Raw genomic sequence first — 18,026 nt, 5'->3', positions numbered from 1 at the left:
TTCTTTATTATATTCCTGCACCGGGTCATAAAAATTCCGACCTACAGAATCTGACTCCAACAACCAAGGTGGCAGCCAGAACATCTTTAGATTTTTAGGAACTCCTCTGGGAACTACTTGCATTGCCACCCAGACTTTGGGGCTGCGGGCTTTCCTGGCCACTCTATCCTCAAAAGCACCTTTTGTTCACTTTCTCCCAGCACCGGCCTCCAAAAATTCCAAACGATAGGAGCTGACTCCACAACCCGGGTGGCAGCCAGAACACCTCCTGCTTCTTTTGAACGTCTCTGAGAACTACTTGCATTGCCACCCAGACTTTGGGGCTGCGGCTTTCCTGGCCACGCTATCCTCAAAAGCACCTTTTGTTCACTTTTTCCCAGCACCGGCCTCCAATATGAAGAACATCCAGTGCTGAGATCTACACCCAAGGCTGTAGCCAGAATAACTCTTGCTTGTTTTCAAGGTCTCTGGGAACTACTTGCATTGCTACCCAGACTTTGGGGCTGTGGGCTTTCCTGGCCACTCTATCCTCAAAAGCACCTTTTGTTCACTTTCTCCCAGCACCGGCCTCCAAAAATTCCAAACGTCCTGGCCTGGTTCCCACACCCAAGGTGGCAGGCAGAACAACTCTTGCTTTCTTTCAAGGTCTCTGGGAACTACTTGCATTGCTACCCAGACTTTGGGGCTGCGGGCTTTCCTGGCCACTCTATCCACAAAAGCACCTTTTGTTCACTTTTTCCCAACACCGGCCTCCAATATGCCGATCGTCCTGGCCTGGCTCCCAAAACCAAGGTAGCAGCCAGAACAACTCTTGCTTTTTTTAAAGTCTCTGGGAACTACTTGCATTGTCACCCAGAGTTTGGGGCTGCGGGCTTTCCTGGCCACTCTGTCCTCACAAGCAACTTTTTTCTTTATCATTTTCCTGCACCGGGCCATAAAAATTCCTGCCGTCAGGAGCTGACTCCAACAACCAAGGTGGCAGCCAGAACATCTTTAGATTTTTAGGAATTCCTCTGGGAACTATTTGCATTGCCACCCAGACTTTGGGGCTGCGGGCTTACCTGGCCACTCTATCCTCAAAAGCACCTTTTGTTCTCTTTCTCCCAGCACCGGCCTCCAAAAATTCCAATCGTCCTGGCCTGGCTCCTACAACCCAAGGCGGTAGCCAGAATAACTCTTGCTTGTTTTCAAGGTCTCTGGGAACTACTTGCATTGCCACCCAGACTTTGGGGCTGTGGGCTTTCCTGGCCACTCTATCCTCACAAGCACCTTTTGTTCACTTTCTCCCAGCACCGGCCTCCAAAAATTCCAAACGATAGGAGCTGACTCCACAACCCAGGTGGCAGCCAGAACACCTCCTGCTTCTTTTGAACGTCTCTGAGAACTACTTGCATTGCCACCCAGACTTTGGGGCTGAGTGCTTTCCTGACCACTCTATCCAAAAAAGCACCTTTTGTTCACTTTTCCCCAGCACCGGCCTCCAATATGACGAACATCCAGAGCTGAGATCTACACCCAAGGCGGTAGCCAGAATAACTCTTGCTTGTTTTCAAGGTCTCTGGGAACTACTTGCATTGCCACCCAGACTTTGGGGCTGTGGGCTTTCCTACCACTCTATCCTCAAAAGCAACTTTTGTTCACTTTATCCCAGCACCGGCCTCCAAAAATTCCAAACGTCCTGGCCTGGCTCCTACAACCCAAGGTGGCAGCCAGAACACCTCCTGCTTCTTTTGAACGTCTCTGGGAACTACTTGCATTGCCACCCAGACTTTGGGGCTGCGGACTTCCCGGCCACTCTATCCTCAAAAGAACCTTTTGTACACTTTATCCCAGCTCCGGCCTCCAATACGCCGATCGTCCGGAGCTGAGTCCTACTCCCAAGGTGGCAGCCAGAACAACTCTTACTTTCTTTCAAGGTCTCTGGGAACTACTTCCATTGCCACCCAGACTTTGGGGCTGCGGGCTTTCCTGGCCACTCTGTCCTCACAAGCAACTTTTTCCTTTATCATTTTCCTGCACTGGGCCATAAAAATTCCTGCCGTCAGGAGATGACTCCAACAACCAAGGTGGCAGCCAGAACATCTTTAGATTTTTAGGAATTCCTCTGGGAACTATTTGCATTGCCACCCAGACTTTGGGGCTGCGGGCTTACCTGGCCACTCTATCCTCAAAAGCACCTTTTGTTCTCTTTCTCCCAGCACCGGCCTCCAAAAATTCCAATCGTACTTGCCTGGCTCCTACAACCCAAGGCGGTAGCCAGAATAACTCTTGCTTGTTTTCAAGGTCTCTGGGAGCTACTTGCATTGCCACCCAGACTTTGGGGCTGTGGGCTTTCCTGGCCACTCTATCCTCAAAAGCACCTTTTGTTCACTTTCTCCCAGCACCGGCCTCCAAAAATTCCAAACGTCCTGGCCTGGCTCCTACAACCCAAGGTGGCAGCCAGAACAACTCATACTTTCTTTCAAGGTCTCTGGGAACTACTTGCATTGCCACCCAGAGTTTGGGGCTGCGGGCTTTCCTGGCCACTCTATTCTCAAAAGCACCTTTTTTCTTTATTATATTCCTGCACCGGGCCATAAAAATTCCGACCTACAGAATCTGACTCCAACAACCAAGGTGGCAGCCAGAACATCTTTAGATTTTTAGGAACTCCTCTGGGAACTACTTGCATTGCCACCCAGACTTTGGGGCTGCGGGCTTTCCTGGCCACTCTATCCTCAAAAGCACCTTTTGTTCACTTTCTCCCAGCACCGGCCTCCAAAAATTCCAAACGATAGGAGCTGACTCCACAACCCGGGTGGCAGCCAGAACACCTCCTGCTTCTTTTGAACGTCTCTGAGAACTACTTGCATTGCCACCCAGACTTTGGGGCTGCGGCTTTCCTGGCCACGCTATCCTCAAAAGCACCTTTTGTTCACTTTTTCCCAGCACCGGCCTCCAATATGAAGAACATCCAGTGCTGAGATCTACACCCAAGGCTGTAGCCAGAATAACTCTTGCTTGTTTTCAAGGTCTCTGGGAACTACTTGCATTGCTACCCAGACTTTGGGGCTGTGGGCTTTCCTGGCCACTCTATCCTCAAAAGCACCTTTTGTTCACTTTCTCCCAGCACCGGCCTCCAAAAATTCCAAACGTCCTGGCCTGGTTCCCACATCCAAGGTGGCAGGCAGAACAACTCTTGCTTTCTTTCAAGGTCTCTGGGAACTACTTGCATTGCTACCCAGACTTTGGGGCTGCGGGCTTTCCTGGCCACTCTATCCACAAAAGCACCTTTTGTTCACTTTTTCCCAACACCGGCCTCCAATATGCCGATCGTCCTGGCCTGGCTCCCAAAACCAAGGTAGCAGCCAGAACAACTCTTGCTTTTTTTAAAGTCTCTGGGAACTACTTGCATTGTCACCCAGAGTTTGGGGCTGCGGGCTTTCCTGGCCACTCTGTCCTCACAAGCAACTTTTTTCTTTATCATTTTCCTGCACCGGGCCATAAAAATTCCTGCCGTCAGGAGCTGACTCCAACAACCAAGGTGGCAGCCAGAACATCTTTAGATTTTTAGGAATTCCTCTGGGAACAATTTGCATTGCCACCCAGACTTTGGGGCTACGGGCTTTCCTGGCCACTCTATCGTCAAAAGCACCTTTTGTTCTCTTTCTCCCAGCACCGGCCTCCAAAAATTCCAATCGTCCTGGCCTGGCTCCTACAACCCAAGGCGGTAGCCAGAATAACTCTTGCTTGTTTTCAAGGTCTCTGGGAACTACTTGCATTGCCACCCAGACTTTGGGGCTGTGGGCTTTCCTGGCCACTCTATCCTCACAAGCACCTTTTGTTCACTTTCTCCCAGCACCGGCCTCCAAAAATTCCAAACGATAGGAGCTGACTCCACAACCCAGGTGGCAGCCAGAACACCTCCTGCTTCTTTTGAACGTCTCTGAGAACTACTTGCATTGCCACCCAGACTTTGGGGCTGAGTGCTTTCCTGACCACTCTATCCAAAAAAGCACCTTTTGTTCACTTTTTCCCAGCACCGGCCTCCAATATGACGAACATCCAGAGCTGAGATCTACACCCAAGGCGGTAGCCAGAATAACTCTTGCTTGTTTTCAAGGTCTCTGGGAACTACTTGCATTGCCACCCAGACTTTGGGGCTGTGGGCTTTCCTACCACTCTATCCTCAAAAGCAACTTTTGTTCACTTTATCCCAGCACCGGCCTCCAAAAATTCCAAACGTCCTGGCCTGGCTCCTACAACCCAAGGTGGCAGCCAGAACACCTCCTGCTTCTTTTGAACGTCTCTGGGAACTACTTGCATTGCCACCCAGACTTTGGGGCTGCGGACTTTCCTACCACTCTATCCTCAAAAGCACCTTTTGTACACTTTATCCCAGCTCCGGCCTCCACTACGCCGATCGTCCGGAGCTGAGTCCTACTCCCAAGGTGGCAGCCAGAACAACTCTTACTTTCTTTCAAGGTCTCTGGGAACTACTTGCATTGCCACCCAGACTTTGGGGCTGCGGGCTTTCCTGGCCACTCTGTCCTCACAAGCAACTTTTTCCTTTATCATTTTCCTGCACCGGGCCATAAAAATTCCTGCCGTCAGGAGATGACTCCAACAACCAAGGTGGCAGCCAGAACATCTATAGATTTTTAGGAATTCCTCTGGGAACTATTTGCATTGCCACCCAGACTTTGGGGCTGCGGGCTTACCTGGCCACTCTATCGTCAAATGCACCTTTTGTTCTCTTTCTCCCAGCACCGGCCTCCAAAAATTCCAATCGTACTTGCCTGTCTCCTACAACCCAAGGCGGTAGCCAGAATAACTCTTGCTTGTTTTCAAGGTCTCTGGGAGCTACTTGCATTGCCACCCAGACTTTGGGGCTGTGGGCTTTCCTGGCCACTCTATCCACAAAAGCACCTTTTGTTCACTTTCTCCCAGCACCGGCCTCCAAAAATTCCAAACGTCCTGGCCTGGCTCCTACAACCCAAGGTGGCAGCCAGAACAACTCATACTTTCTTTCAAGGTCTCTGGGAACTACTTGCATTGCCACCCAGAGTTTGGGGCTGCGGGCTTTCCTGGCCGCTCTGTCCTCACAAGAAACTTTTTTCTTTATCATTTTCCTGCACCGGGCCATAAAAATTCCTGCCGTCAGGAGCTGACTCCAACAACCAAGGTGGCAGCCAGAACATCTTTAGATTTTTAGGAACTCCTCTGGGAACTACTTGCATTGCCACCCAGACTTTGGGGCTGCGGGCTTTCCTGGCCACTCTATCCTCAAAAGCACCTTTTGTTCACTTTCTCCCAGCACCGGCCTCCAAAAATTCCAAACGATAGGAGCTGACTCCACAACCCGGGTGGCAGCCAGAACACCTCCTGCTTCTTTTGAACGTCTCTGAGAACTACTTGCATTGCCACCCAGACTTTGGGGCTGCGGCTTTCCTGGCCACGCTATCCTCAAAAGCACCTTTTGTTCACTTTTTCCCAGCACCGGCCTCCAATATGAAGAACATCCAGTGCTGAGATCTACACCCAAGGCTGTAGCCAGAACAACTCTTGCTTTCTTTCAAGGTCTCTGGGAACTACTTGCATTGCTACCCAGACTTTGGGGCTGCGGGCTTTCCTGGCCACTCTATCCACAAAAGCACCTTTTGTTCACTTTTTCCCAACACCGGCCTCCAATATGCCGATCGTCCTGGCCTGGCTCCCAAAACCAAGGTAGCAGCCAGAACAACTCTTGCTTTTTTTAAAGTCTCTGGGAACTACTTGCATTGTCACCCAGAGTTTGGGGCTGCGGGCTTTCCTGGCCACTCTGTCCTCACAAGCAACTTTTTTCTTTATCATTTTCCTGCACCGGGCCATAAAAACTCCTGCCGTCAGGAGCTGACTCCAACAACCAAGGTGGCAGCCAGAACATCTTTAGATTTTTAGGAATTCCTCTGGGAACAATTTGCATTGCCACCCAGACTTTGGGGCTGCGGGCTTACCTGGCCACTCTATCGTCAAAAGCACCTTTTGTTCTCTTTCTCCCAGCACCGGCCTCCAAAAATTCCAATCGTCCTGGCCTGGCTCCTACAACCCAAGGCGGTAGCCAGAATAACTCTTGCTTGTTTTCAAGGTCTCTGGGAACTACTTGCATTGCCACCCAGACTTTGGGGCTGTGGGCTTTCCTGGCCACTCTATCCTCACAAGCACCTTTTGTTCACTTTCTCCCAGCACCGGCCTCCAAAAATTCCAATCGTCCTGGCCTGGCTCCTACAACCCAGGTGGCAGCCAGAACACCTCCTGCTTCTTTTGAACGTCTCTGAGAACTACTTGCATTGCCACCCAGACTTTGGGGCTGAGTGCTTTCCTGACCACTCTATCCACAAAAGCACCTTTTGTTCACTTTTTCCCAGCACCGGCCACCCATATGACGAACATCCAGAGCTGAGATCTACACCCAAGGCGGTAGCCAGAATAACTCTTGCTTGTTTTCAAAGTCTCTGGCAGCTACTTGCATTGGCACCCAGACTTTGGGGCTGTGGGCTTTCCTGGCCACTCTATCCTCAAAAGCACCTTTTGTTCACTTTCTCCCAGCACCGGCCTCCAAAAATTCCAAACGTCCTGGCCTGGTTCCCACACCCAAGGTGGCAGGCAGAACAACTCTTGCTTTCTTTCAAGGTCTCTGGGAACTACTTGCATTGCTACCCAGACTTTGGGGCTGCGGGCTTTCCTGGCCACTCTATCCACAAAAGCACCTTTTGTTCACTTTTTCCCAACACCGGCCTCCAATATGCCGATCGTCCTGGCCTGGCTCCCAAAACCAAGGTAGCAGCCAGAACAACTCTTGCTTTTTTTAAAGTCTCTGGGAACTACTTGCATTGTCACCCAGAGTTTGGGGCTGCGGGCTTTCCTGGCCACTCTGTCCTCACAAGCAACTTTTTTCTTTATCATTTTCCTGCACCGGGCCATAAAAACTCCTGCCGTCAGGAGATGACTCCAACAACCAAGGTGGCAGCCAGAACATCTTTAGATTTTTAGGAATTCCTCTGGGAACTATTTGCATTGCCACCCAGACTTTGGGGCTGCGGGCTTACCTGGCCACTCTATCCTCAAAAGCACCTTTTGTTCTCTTTCTCCCAGCACCGGCCTCCAAAAATTCCAATCGTCCTGGCCTGGCTCCTACAACCCAAGGCGGTAGCCAGAATAACTCTTGCTTGTTTTCAAGGTCTCTGGGAACTACTTGCATTGCCACCCAGACTTTGGGGCTGTGGGCTTTCCTGGCCACTCTATCCTCACAAGCACCTTTTGTTCACTTTCTTCCAGCACCGGCCTCCAAAAATTCCAAACGATAGGAGCTGACTCCACAACCCAGGTGGCAGCCAGAACACCTCCTGCTTCTTTTGAACGTCTCTGAGAACTACTTGCATTGCCACCCAGACTTTGGGGCTGAGTGCTTTCCTGACCACTCTATCCACAAAAGCACCTTTTGTTCACTTTTCCCCAGCACCGGCCTCCAATATGACGAACATCCAGAGCTGAGATCTACACCCAAGGCGGTAGCCAGAATAACTCTTGCTTGTTTTCAAGGTCTCTGGGAACTACTTGCATTGCCACCCAGACTTTGGGGCTGTGGGCTTTCCTACCACTCTATCCTCAAAAGCAACTTTTGTTCACTTTATCCCAGCACCGGCCTCCAAAAATTCCAAACGTCCTGGCCTGGCTCCTACAACCCAAGGTGGCAGCCAGAACACCTCCTGCTTCTTTTGAACGTCTCTGGGAACTACTTGCATTGCCACCCAGACTTTGGGGCTGAGTGCTTTCCTGGCCACTCTATCCTCAAAAGAACCTTTTGTACACTTTATCCCAGCTCCAGCCTCCAATACGCCGATCGTCCGGAGCTGAGTCCTACTCCCAAGGTGGCAGCCAGAACAACTCTTACTTTCTTGCAAGGTCTCTGGGAACTACTTGCATTGCCACCCAGACTTTGGGGCTGCGGGCTTTCCTGGCCACTCTATTCTCAAAAGCACCTTTTTTCTTTATTATATTCCTGCACCGGGTCATAAAAATTCCGACCTACAGAAGCTGATTCCCACAACCAAGGTTGCCGCCAAAACACCTTTGGATTTTTAGGAACTCCTCTGGGAACTATTTGCATTGCCACCCAGACTTTGGGGCTGCGGGCTTTCCTGGCCACTCTATCCTCAAAAGCACCCTTTTTTTACTTTACCCAGCTCCGGCCACCAATAAGCCGTACGTCCAAATCTGTCTCCTACACCCAAGCTGGCAGCCAGACCACCTCCTGCTTGTTTTGAATGTCTCTGGGAACTACTTGCAGTGCCACCCAGACTTTGGGGCTGCGGGCTTTCCTGGCCACTCTATTCTCAAAAGCACCTTTTTTCTTTATTATATTCCTGCACCGGGTCATAAAAATTCCGACCTACAGAATCTGACTCCAACAACCAAGGTGGCAGCCAGAACATCTTTAGATTTTTAGGAACTCCTCTGGGAACTACTTGCATTGCCACCCAGACTTTGGGGCTGCGGGCTTTCCTGGCCACTCTATCCTCAAAAGCACCTTTTGTTCACTTTCTCCCAGCACCGGCCTCCAAAAATTCCAAACGATAGGAGCTGACTCCACAACCCGGGTGGCAGCCAGAACACCTCCTGCTTCTTTTGAACGTCTCTGAGAACTACTTGCATTGCCACCCAGACTTTGGGGCTGCGGCTTTCCTGGCCACGCTATCCTCAAAAGCACCTTTTGTTCACTTTTTCCCAGCACCGGCCTCCAATATGAAGAACATCCAGTGCTGAGATCTACACCCAAGGCTGTAGCCAGAATAACTCTTGCTTGTTTTCAAGGTCTCTGGGAACTACTTGCATTGCCACCCAGACTTTGGGGCTGTGGGCTTTCCTACCACTCTATCCTCAAAAGCAACTTTTGTTCACTTTATCCCAGCACCGGCCTCCAAAAATTCCAAACGTCCTGGCCTGGCTCCTACAACCCAAGGTGGCAGCCAGAACACCTCCTGCTTCTTTTGAATGTCTCTGGGAACTACTTGCATTGCCACCCAGACTTTGGGGCTGCGGACTTCCCTACCACTCTATCCTCAAAAGCACCTTTTGTACACTTTATCCCAGCTCCGGCCTCCACTACGCCGATCGTCCGGAGCTGAGTCCTACTCCCAAGGTGGCAGCCAGAACAACTCTTACTTTCTTTCAAGGTCTCTGGGAACTACTTCCATTGCCACCCAGACTTTGGGGCTGCGGGCTTTCCTGGCCACTCTGTCCTCACAAGCAACTTTTTCCTTTATCATTTTCCTGCACTGGGCCATAAAAATTCCTGCCGCCAGGAGATGACTCCAACAACCAAGGTGGCAGCCAGAACATCTTTAGATTTTTAGGAATTCCTCTGGGAACTATTTGCATTGCCACCCAGACTTTGGGGCTGCGGGCTTACCTGGCCACTCTATCGTCAAAAGCACCTTTTGTTCTCTTTCTCCCAGTACCGGCCTCCAAAAATTCCAATCGTACTTGCCTGTCTCCTACAACCCAAGGCGGTAGCCAGAAAAACTCTTGCTTGTTTTCAAGGTCTCTGGGAGCTACTTGCATTGCCACCCAGACTTTGGGGCTGTGGGCTTTCCTGGCCACTCTATCCTCAAAAGCACCTTTTGTTCACTTTCTCCCAGCACCGGCCTCCAAAAATTCCAAACGTCCTGGCCTGGCTCCTACAACCCAAGGTGGCAGCCAGAACAACTCATACTTTCTTTCAAGGTCTCTGGGAACTACTTGCATTGCCACCCAGAGTTTGGGGCTGCGGGCTTTCCTGGCCGCTCTGTCCTCACAAGAAACTTTTTTCTTTATCATTTTCCTGCACCGGGCCATAAAAATTCCTGCCGTCAGGAGCTGACTCCAACAACCAAGGTGGCAGCCAGAACATCTTTAGATTTTTAGGAACTCCTCTGGGAACTACTTGCATTGCCACCCAGACTTTGGGGCTGCGGGCTTTCCTGGCCACTCTATCCTCAAAAGCACCTTTTGTTCACTTTCTCCCAGCACCGGCCTCCAAAAATTCCAAACGATAGGAGCTGACTCCACAACCCGGGTGGCAGCCAGAACACCTCCTGCTTCTTTTGAACGTCTCTGAGAACTACTTGCATTGCCACCCAGACTTTGGGGCTGCGGCTTTCCTGGCCACGCTATCCTCAAAAGCACCTTTTGTTCACTTTTTCCCAGCACCGGCCTCCAATATGAAGAACATCCAGTGCTGAGATCTACACCCAAGGCTGTAGCCAGAATAACTCTTGCTTGTTTTCAAGGTCTCTGGGAACTACTTGCATTGCCACCCAGACTTTGGGGCTGTGGGCTTTCCTACCACTCTATCCTCAAAAGCAACTTTTGTTCACTTTATCCCAGCACCGGCCTCCAAAAATTCCAAACGTCCTGGCCTGGCTCCTACAACCCAAGGTGGCAGCCTTAACACCTCCTGCTTCTTTTGAACGTCTCTGGGAACTACTTGCATTGCCACCCAGACTTTGGGGCTGCGGACTTCCCTACCACTCTATCCTCAAAAGCACCTTTTGTACACTTTATCCCAGCTCCGGCCTCCACTACGCCGATTGTCCGGAGCTGAGTCCTACTCCCAAGGTGGCAGCCAGAACAACTCTTACTTTCTTTCAAGGTCTCTGGGAACTACTTCCATTGCCACCCAGACTTTGGGGCTGCGGGCTTTCCTGGCCACTCTGTCCTCACAAGCAACTTTTTCCTTTATCATTTTCCTGCACTGGGCCATAAAAATTCCTGCCGTCAGGAGATGACTCCAACAACCAAGGTGGCAGCCAGAACATCTTTAGATTTTTAGGAATTCCTCTGGGAACTATTTGCATTGCCACCCAGACTTTGGGGCTGCGGGCTTTCCTGGCCACTCTATCGTCAAAAGCACCTTTTGTTCTCTTTCTCCCAGCACCGGCCTCCAAAAATTCCAATCGTACTTGCCTGTCTCCTACAACCCAAGGCGGTAGCCAGAATAACTCTTGCTTGTTTTCAAGGTCTCTGGGAGCTACTTGCATTGCCACCCAGACTTTGGGGCTGTGGGCTTTCCTGGCCACTCTATCCTCAAAAGCACCTTTTGTTCACTTTCTCCCAGCACCGGCCTCCAAAAATTCCAATCGTCCTGGCCTGGCTCCTACAACCCAAGGAGGTAGCCAGAATAACTCTTGCTTGTTTTCAAGGTCTCTGGGAACTACTTGCATTGCCACCCAGACTTTGGGGCTGTGGGCTTTCCTGGCCACTCTATCCTCACAAGCACCTTTTGTTCACTTTCTCCCAGCACCGGCCTCCAAAAATTCCAAACGATAGGAGCTGACTCCACAACCCAGGTGGCAGCCAGAACACCTCCTGCTTCTTTTGAACGTCTCTGAGAACTACTTGCATTGCCACCCAGACTTTGGGGCTGAGTGCTTTCCTGACCACTCTATCCACAAAAGCACCTTTTGTTCACTTTTTCCCAGCACCGGCCTCCAATATGACGAACATCCAGAGCTGAGATCTACACCCAAGGCGGTAGCCAGAATAACTCTTGCTTGTTTTCAAGGTCTCTGGGAACTACTTGCATTGCTACCCAGACTTTGGGGCTGTGGGCTTTCCTGGCCACTCTATCCTCAAAAGCACCTTTTGTTCACTTTCTCCCAGCACCGGCCTCCAAAAATTCCAAACGTCCTGGCCTGGTTCCCACACCCAAGGTGGCAGGCAGAACAACTCTTGCTTTCTTTCAAGGTCTCTGGGAACTACTTGCATTGCTACCCAGACTTTGGGGCTGCGGGCTTTCCTGGCCACTCTATCCACAAAAGCACCTTTTGTTCACTTTTTCCCAACACCGGCCTCCAATATGCCGATCGTCCTGGCCTGGCTCCTACAACCCAAGGTGGCAGCCAGAACACCTCCTGCTTCTTTTGAATGTCTCTGGGAACTACTTGCATTGCCACCCAGACTTTGGGGCTGCGGACTTCCCTACCACTCTATCCTCAAAAGCACCTTTTGTACACTTTATCCCAGCTCCGGCCTCCAATACGCCGATCGTCCGGAGCTGAGTCCTACTCCCAAGGTGGCAGCCAGAACAACTCTTACTTTCTTTCAAGGTCTCTGGGAACTACTTGCATTGCCACCCAGACTTTGGGGCTGCGGGCTTTCCTGGCCACTCTGTCCTCACAAGCAACTTTTTCCTTTATCATTTTCCTGCACTGGGCCATAAAAATTCCTGCCGTCAGGAGATGACTCCAACAACCAAGGTGGCAGCCAGAACATCTTTAGATTTTTAGGAATTCCTCTGGGAACTATTTGCATTGCCACCCAGACTTTGGGGCTGCGGGCTTACCTGGCCACTCTATCGTCAAAAGCACCTTTTGTTCTCTTTCTCCCAGCACCGGCCTCCAAAAATTCCAATCGTACTTGCCTGTCTCCTACAACCCAAGGCGGTAGCCAGAATAACTCTTGCTTGTTTTCAAGGTCTCTGGGAGCTACTTGCATTGCCACCCAGACTTTGGGGCTGTGGGCTTTCCTGGCCACTCTATCCTCAAAAGCACCTTTTGTTCTCTTTCTCCCAGCACCGGCCTCCAAAAATTCCAAACGTCCTGGCCTGGCTCCTACAACCCAAGGTGGCAGCCAGAACAACTCTTACTTTCTTTCAAGGTCTCTGGGAACTACTTGCATTGCCACCCAGACTTTGGGGCTGCGGGCTTTCCTGGCCGCTCTGTCCTCACAAGAAACTTTTTTCTTTATCATTTTCCTGCACTGGGCCATAAAAATTCCTGCCGTCAGGAGATGACTCCAACAACCAAGGTGGCAGCCAGAACATCTTTAGATTTTTAGGAACTCCTCTGGGAACTACTTGCATTGCCACCCAGACTTTGGGGCTGCGGGCTTTCCTGGCCACTCTATCCTCAAAAGCACCTTTTGTTCACTTTCTCCCAGCACCGGCCTCCAAAAATTCCAAACGATAGGAGCTGACTCCACAACCCGGGTGGCAGCCAGAACACCTCCTGCTTCTTTTGAACGTCTCTGAGAACTACTTGCATTGCCACCCAGACTTTGGGGCTGCGGCTTTCCTGGCCACGCTATCCTCAAAAGCACCTTTTGTTCACTTTTTCCCAGCACCGGCCTCCAATATGAAGAACATCCAGTGCTGAGATCTACACCCAAGGCTGTAGCCAGAATAACTCTTGCTTGTTTTCAAGGTCTCTGGGAACTACTTGCATTGCTACCCAGACTTTGGGGCTGTGGGCTTTCCTGGCCACTCTATCCTCAAAAGCACCTTTTGTTCACTTTCTCCCAGCACCGGCCTCCAAAAATTCCAAACGTCCTGGCCTGGTTCCCACACCCAAGGTGGCAGGCAGAACAACTCTTGCTTTCTTTCAAGGTCTCTGGGAACTACTTGCATTGCTACCCAGACTTTGGGGCTGCGGGCTTTCCTGGCCACTCTATCCACAAAAGCACCTTTTGTTCACTTTTTCCCAACACCGGCCTCCAATATGCCGATCGTCCTGGCCTGGCTCCCAAAACCAAGGTAGCAGCCAGAACAACTCTTGCTTTTTTTAAAGTCTCTGGGAACTACTTGCATTGTCACCCAGACTTTGGGGCTGCGGGCTTTCCTGGCCACTCTGTCCTCACAAGCAACTTTTTTCTTTATCATTTTCCTGCACCGGGCCATAAAAATTCCTGCCGTCAGGAGCTGACTCCAACAACCAAGGTGGCAGCCAGAACATCTTTAGATTTTTAGGAACTCCTCTGGGAACAATTTGCATTGCCACCCAGACTTTGGGGCTGCGGGCTTACCTGGCCACTCTATCGTCAAAAGCACCTTTTGTTCTCTTTCTCCCAGCACCGGCCTCCAAAAATTCCAATCGTCCTGGCCTGGCTCCTACAACCCAAGGCGGTAGCCAGAATAACTCTTGCTTGTTTTCAAGGTCTCTGGGAACTACTTGCATTGCCACCCAGACTTTGGGGCTGTGGGCTTTCCTGGCCACTCTATCCTCACAAGCACCTTTTGTTCACTTTCTCCCAGCACCGGCCTCCAAAAATTCCAAACGATAGGAGCTGACTCCACAACCCAGGTGGCAGCCAGAACACCTCCTGCTTCTTTTGAACGTCTCTGAGAACTACTTGCATTGCCACCCAGACTTTGGGGCTGAGTGCTTTCCTGACCACTCTATCCAAAAAAGCACCTTTTGTTCACTTTTTCCCAGCACCGGCCTCCAATATGACGAACATCCAGAGCTGAGATCTACACCCAAGGCGGTAGCCAGAATAACTCTTGCTTGTTTTCAAGGTCTCTGGGAACTACTTGCATTGCCACCCAGACTTTGGGGCTGTGGGCTTTCCTACCACTCTATCCTCAAAAGCAACTTTTGTTCACTTTATCCCAGCACCGGCCTCCAAAAATTCCAAACGTCCTGGCCTGGCTCCTACAACCCAAGGTGGCAGCCAGAACACCTCCTGCTTCTTTTGAATGTCTCTGGGAACTACTTGCATTGCCACCCAGACTTTGGGGCTGCGGACTTCCCTACCACTCTATCCTCAAAAGCACCTTTTGTACACTTTATCCCAGCTCCGGCCTCCAATACGCCGATCGTCCGGAGCTGAGTCCTACTCCCAAGGTGGCAGCCAGAACAACTCTTACTTTCTTTCAAGGTCTCTGGGAACTACTTCCATTGCCACCCAGACTTTGGGGCTGCGGGCTTTCCTGGCCACTCTGTCCTCACAAGCAACTTTTTCCTTTATCATTTTCCTGCACTGGGCCATAAAAATTCCTGCCGTCAGGAGATGACTCCAACAACCAAGGTGGCAGCCAGAACATCTTTAGATTTTTAGGAATTCCTCTGGGAACTATTTGCATTGCCACCCAGACTTTGGGGCTGCGGGCTTACCTGGCCACTCTATCCTCAAAAGCACCTTTTGTTCTCTTTCTCCCAGCAATGGCCTCCAAAAATTCCAATCGTACTTGCCTGTCTCCTACAACCCAAGGCGGTAGCCAGAATAACTCTTGCTTGTTTTCAAGGTCTCTGGGAGCTACTTGCATTGCCACCCAGACTTTGGGGCTGTGGGCTTTCCTGGCCACTCTATCCTCAAAAGCACCTTTTGTTCACTTTCTCCCAGCACCGGCCTCCAAAAATTCCAAACGTCCTGGCCTGGCTCCTACAACCCAAGGTGGCAGCCAGAACAACTCATACTTTCTTTCAAGGTCTCTGGGAACTACTTGCATTGCCACCCAGAGTTTGGGGCTGCGGGCTTTCCTGGCCGCTCTGTCCTCACAAGCAACTTTTTTCTTTATCATTTTCCTGCACCGGGCCATAAAAATTCCTGCCGTCAGGAGCTGACTCCAACAACCAAGGTGGCAGCCAGAACATCTTTAGATTTTTAGGAACTCCTCTGGGAACTACTTGCATTGCCACCCAGACTTTGGGGCTGCGGGCTTACCTGGCCACTCTATCCTCAAAAGCACCTTTTGTTCACTTTCTCCCAGCACCGGCCTCCAAAAATTCCAAACGATAGGAGCTGACTCCACAACCCGGGTGGCAGCCAGAACACCTCCTGCTTCTTTTGAACGTCTCTGAGAACTACTTGCATTGCCACCCAGACTTTGGGGCTGCGGCTTTCCTGGCCACGCTATCCTCAAAAGCACCTTTTGTTCACTTTTTCCCAGCACCGGCCTCCAATATGAAGAACATCCAGTGCTGAGATCTACACCCAAGGCTGTAGCCAGAACAACTCTTGCTTGTTTTCAAGGTCTCTGGGAACTACTTGCATTGCTACCCAGACTTTGGGGCTGCGGGCTTTCCTGGCCACTCTATCCACAAAAGCACCTTTTGTTCACTTTTTCCCAACACCGGCCTCCAATATGCCGATCGTCCTGGCCTGGCTCCCAAAACCAAGGTAGCAGCCAGAACAACTCTTGCTTTTTTTAAAGTCTCTGGGAACTACTTGCATTGTCACCCAGACTTTGGGGCTGCGGGCTTTCCTGGCCACTCTGTCCTCACAAGCAACTTTTTTCTTTATCATTTTCCTGCACCGGGCCATAAAAACTCCTGCCGTCAGGAGCTGACTCCAACAACCAAGGTGGCAGCCAGAACATCTTTAGATTTTTAGGAATTCCTCTGGGAACAATTTGCATTGCCACCCAGACTTTGGGGCTGCGGGCTTACCTGGCCACTCTATCCTCAAAAGCACCTTTTGTTCTCTTTCTCCCAGCACCGGCCTCCAAAAATTCCAATCGTCCTGGCCTGGCTCCTACAACCCAAGGCGGTAGCCAGAATAACTCTTGCTTGTTTTCAAGGTCTCTGGGAACTACTTGCATTGCCACCCAGACTTTGGGGCTGTGGGCTTTCCTGGCCACTCTATCCTCACAAGCACCTTTTGTTCACTTTCTCCCAGCACCGGCCTCCAAAAATTCCAAACGATAGGAGCTGACTCCACAACCCAGGTGGCAGCCAGAACACCTCCTGCTTCTTTTGAACGTCTCTGAGAACTACTTGCATTGCCACCCAGACTTTGGGGCTGAGTGCTTTCCTGACCACTCTATCCAAAAAAGCACCTTTTGTTCACTTTTTCCCAGCACCGGCCTCCAATATGACGAACATCCAGAGCTGAGATCTACACCCAAGGCGGTAGCCAGAATAACTCTTGCTTGTTTTCAAGGTCTCTGGGAACTACTTGCATTGCCACCCAGACTTTGGGGCTGTGGGCTTTCCTACCACTCTATCCTCAAAAGCAACTTTTGTTCACTTTATCCCAGCACCGGCCTCCAAAAATTCCAAACGTCCTGGCCTGGCTCCTACAACCCAAGGTGGCAGCCAGAACACCTCCTGCTTCTTTTGAACGTCTCTGGGAACTACTTGCATTGCCACCCAGACTTTGGGGCTGCGGACTTTCCTACCACTCTATCCTCAAAAGCACCTTTTGTACACTTTATCCCAGCTCCGGCCTCCACTACGCCGATCGTCCGGAGCTGAGTCCTACTCCCAAGGTGGCAGCCAGAACAACTCTTACTTTCTTTCAAGGTCTCTGGGAACTACTTGCATTGCCACCCAGACTTTGGGGCTGTGGGCTTTCCTACCACTCTATCCTCAAAAGCAACTTTTGTTCACTTTATCCCAGCACCGGCCTCCAAAAATTCCAAACGTCCTGGCCTGGCTCCTACAACCCAAGGTGGCAGCCAGAACACCTCCTGCTTCTTTTGAATGTCTCTGGGAACTACTTGCATTGCCACCCAGACTTTGGGGCTGCGGACTTCCCTACCACTCTATCCTCAAAAGCACCTTTTGTACACTTTATCCCAGCTCCGGCCTCCAATACGCCGATCGTCCGGAGCTGAGTCCTACTCCCAAGGTGGCAGCCAGAACAACTCTTACTTTCTTTCAAGGTCTCTGGGAACTACTTGCATTGCCACCCAGACTTTGGGGCTGCGGGCTTTCCTGGCCACTCTGTCCTCACAAGCAACTTTTTCCTTTATCATTTTCCTGCACCGGGCCATAAAAATTCCTGCCGTCAGGAGATGACTCCAACAACCAAGGTGGCAGCCAGAACATCTTTAGATTTTTAGGAATTCCTCTGGGAACTATTTGCATTGCCACCCAGACTTTGGGGCTGCGGGCTTACCTGGCCACTCTATCGTCAAATGCACCTTTTGTTCTCTTTCTCCCAGCACCGGCCTCCAAAAATTCCAATCGTACTTGCCTGTCTCCTACAACCCAAGGCGGTAGCCAGAATAACTCTTGCTTGTTTTCAAGGTCTCTGGGAGCTACTTGCATTGCCACCCAGACTTTGGGGCTGTGGGCTTTCCTGGCCACTCTATCCTCAAAAGCACCTTTTGTTCACTTTTTCCCAACACCGGCCTCCAATATGCCGATCGTCCTGGCCTGGCTCCCAAAACCAAGGTAGCAGCCAGAACAACTCTTGCTTTTTTTAAAGTCTCTGGGAACTACTTGCATTGTCACCCAGAGTTTGGGGCTGCGGGCTTTCCTGGCCACTCTGTCCTCACAAGCAACTTTTTTCTTTATCATTTT

The sequence above is a fragment of the Numenius arquata genome, chromosome 6, assembly GCF_964106895.1.
Source record: "Numenius arquata chromosome 6, bNumArq3.hap1.1, whole genome shotgun sequence".
Classification (NCBI taxonomy): Eukaryota; Metazoa; Chordata; class Aves; order Charadriiformes; family Scolopacidae; genus Numenius; species Numenius arquata.
Note: the sequence above shows the minus strand (reverse complement) of the source record.